Genomic DNA, 3,955 nt, shown 5'->3' with positions numbered 1-3,955 from the left:
CTCTAGTTAAAACAAAGTATAAAACCTGTAGAAGGCAACATAAGAGAAAATCTTTGTGACCTGGGGTTAAATCAGGGTTTCTGAGCAGCAGCACTATTGACATTTTCAGCCAGACAATTCTTTGTTGTGGGAAATGTCCTGTCATTGTAGGATATTTAGTATCATCCATCACCTTTACCAATTAGATACCTAGAGCCCTCCCCAAGTTGTGACAACCAAAAATGTATCCAGATATTGCTCAGTGTTCCCAGGGGGCAAATCACCCATGGTTGAAAACAATTGAGTTAGAGGAAGAGTTCTTAGATAAGGCACAAAAAGCACACTCCATAAAGTAAAATAAAAAAAGATGACTTGTTCTTTACAAAAGTGTAAAAATTTTCCTCTGAAAGATATTAAGAGAATTAAAAGATAAATTACAGACTTTCAGAAGATATTTGTAAACTATGTATCTGTCAAATAACTTGGATCTAGGATATATAAAGGATTCTGAAAACTCAACAATGTGTAAATGAAAAACACAATTACAAAAAGTGGAAGAGAATTGAACAGATACTTCACCAAAGAGGATTTAAGTATGACAAGCACATAAATAGATGTTGAACATTATTTGCTGTTAGGGGATTTCCATGATGAGATGCCATTAAACACCTATTAGAATGGCTAAAATAAAAAAAATCAATGGGCCTAGCTGGTTTTGCTCAGTGGATAGAGCATTGGCCTATGGACTGAAGGGTCCTGGGTTCAATTCTGGTCAAGGGCACATGCCTGGGCTGCGGGCTTGATCCCCAGTAGGGGAGTGCAGGAGGCAGCCTATCAATGATTCTTATCATTGATGTTTCTATCTCTCCCTCTCCCTTCCTCTCTGAAATCAATAAAAAAATATATTTTAAAAAATTAATGGATTCTAAGAGCTGATGATGTAGAGCATGTGGAACTCTCATATATTGCTAGTTTGAATACGAAATGGTACAGCCACTCTGGAAAACAGTTTGGAAGTTTCTTACCATGTTAAACCTGTGTTTATTACATAACCCAGCAATCCCACTCCTGAGTAATTATCCTAGAGAAGTGAATGCAATAATCTATATATGAATGTTTATAGCAGTTCTATTCATGAAGTTTCTTCAATGGATGAATGAATAAATCAACTGGTGGATCCATAGGATAGAATACTGTTCAGCAATACAAAGGAACATATTATTGATTCGCAGGACAACTTGAAAGAATCTGAAAAAGACAGCCGCATACTCAGTTGCCAGCCCTTTCCATGCTCGTGCGCACCCCCGTACCTCTGCACTTTACTTCCGCAGCTCCTCTGAGTCTCAGTGTGCTTTTCTCTTCCCTTCTAGTTGTAGAATTTCCACTCAGCCAGCCTTCCTGTGGTTCTGGATGATGTCTGTTTTGCCTTTCAGTTGTAGTTTTGAAGTGGTTGTGCGAGGCAGCAAGTTCAGGTGTTTACCTATGCTGCCATTCTCTTTTTAATTGTTGATAATATTACAGATGACTCTAATTTTCTCCCTTTTTGACCCCTTCCAATCAACCCCCACCCCACCCCAGCCCTTCCCATACTATTGTCTGTGTCCATAGGTTATATTTATACGCATATAAGTTCTTTGGTTACTCTCTTCTCATCTCCCCCTTCCCCTTCCCTTCGAGATTTGTCAGTCTGTTCCATGCTTTCATGTCTCTGGGTCTATTTTGTATGTTAGTTAATTTTGTTCATTAGATTCTACACTTAAGTGAGATCATATGATATGTATCTTTCTCTGACTAGCTTATTTTGCTTAGCATAGTCATCTCCAGTTCTCTCCATGCAGTCTCAAAGGGCAAGAGATCCTTCATTTTTAAAGCTTCATAGTATTTCATTGTGTAAATGTACCACTGCTTTTTTTTATCCACTCATCCACTGATGGGCACTTGGGGCTATTTTCATATCTTTATTGTAAATAATGCTGCTATGAACCTAGGGGTGCATATATTCTTTCTGATTGGTGTTTTGAGTTTCTTAGGATATACTAGTATTCCTAGAAGTGGGATCACTGGGTCAAATGGAAGTTCCATTTTTAATTTTTTAAGGAACCTGCGTACTGTTTTCCACAGTGGCTGCACCAGTCTGCATTTCTATCAACAGTGCACTAGGGTTGATGTTGATTTATTGATGACTAGAGGCCCGGTGCATGAAAATTCATGCACTGGAGAGGGCGTTCCTCAGCCCAGCCTGCCCTCTCTCACAGTCCAGGAGCCCTCAGGGGCAGGAGGCGACCTGGTGACCAGGGGAAGGATTTATTAGATAGGATTTTTTTTCTTGATTTCAGAGAGGGAGGGGGAGAAAGAGATAGAAACATCAATAGTGAGAGATAGAAACATCATTGATCAGCTGCCTCCTGCACGCCCCCCACTGGGGATGGAGCCTGCATCCCAGGCATGTGCCCCGACTGGGAATCAAACCATGACCTCCGGGTGCACAGGATGATAACCACTGAGCACACCAGCTGGGCTATGTTTCACTTTTTAAGGAGTCACCAGGCTGTTTGCACAGTGGCTGCCCCACTTTAACTTCCCACCAGCGGTGCAGACGCTGGTTTCTCTGCATCCCAGGAGCACTGTTGTTTCAGGGGAGGGGCTTCATCACAGCCAGGGAGTGGGTGCGAGTGTCATCTCATCTCTCCTTTGACTGTGTTTCCCTGCAGGTGAGTGTTGAGCATCTGTTCAGCTGCTCATCGGCCATTTGCATATTTTCTTTAGAGAAATGTCCTTCCGAGGTCCTTGCCCATTTTCTGTCAGGTTGGTGCTGGGGTTGAGTGAGGGGAGCGCTCCAGGTCCCAGGTGTCGGTCCCTTCACAGAAGGGGGACCTGCAGGCACTTCCGGGGCATTTTCACACTGTGGACAGTGTCCTCTGATGCACAGACGGTTTTCGTTTTGATGAGCCCAGTGTGTCCTCTCCCCACTGTGGCTGTGCCAGTGGGGTCACATCGACACCTTCCTTAAAGGTCTCTTTCTTCTTCCTGCGTGACACCCACAGGTACCCACAGAGCCAGGTCCTGCTTCCCAGTGCAGACGCCCTGCAGCGGCCCGCCTCCAGCCCCGCCCGCCCACCGCCCCACCGCAGCCCCAGCAGCTTCCTGCAGGTATGTCCGGGCCTCTGGCCTCAGGCGGGAGACATGGGCTCAGCACCCTCCCCGCCAGCCTTCAGGGGTTCTAGTCCTCGGGACCCAGTGAACCCCTGGCCGATTTGTATTTGAATCTTTATAGTTTCTAAAGTTCATAAGTCTCAAAGGTTACAAATGCACATGGTATGAGAGTTACATGTACACAGATACACTCTAACGGCGTCAGCTATGTGCCTGGCATGGGCATGTGCTACAGAGGCCCATTTTTAGAAGTAATTTTTATTATGGGGTCTCTGCTTTTAAAGTGAAAATCAGCCCCTGGTGGCTGCTGGCTTTCCTAGTGTGTTTACACACAAAGTCTACAAATATAAGTCACATTTAGAGGCTTAAGGCTCCCTTGGTGAACATTGGCTCGCACATGGCGGGCTTTCCCTTTCCGCCCCAGGGCTGCTCAGGGCCCTCAGGCAGCGCCCCCGCCCGCCGGCAGGCCCTCAGGCCTCCGGGGAGTGCAGTGCAGCCCTTGGAGGGCAGCGTGCTGGACGCGGAGAGAGCATCCTCTCAGGTCTAGAGCCGAACTCTGAAGCTCCCGAACCACCTGTGGTCCACTTTTCAAATCCCCAGGACCGGCACAGTGGGGGCCACTCATGACCCAGCTTTGCACATCCGGTCCCTTTAGGCCACAGACCTGACTTGGGACGCGCTGGAAGCCCTGAGAGCTGGTGCCCCTGGGGGAGAGTTAGAGGCCTCCCAGCGGTCGCACAAAGACGCAGGGCAGGGACCCACAGCTCAGACTCCTGGGGCCTCAGTCTGGGGTGCGGGAAGAGGGCTGGTGTCCACGGCCAGC

Source organism: Cnephaeus nilssonii, assembly GCF_951640355.1.
Source record: "Cnephaeus nilssonii genome assembly, chromosome: X".
NCBI classification, from domain to species: domain Eukaryota; kingdom Metazoa; phylum Chordata; class Mammalia; order Chiroptera; family Vespertilionidae; genus Cnephaeus; species Cnephaeus nilssonii.
This window is presented reverse-complemented; position numbering follows the sequence as displayed.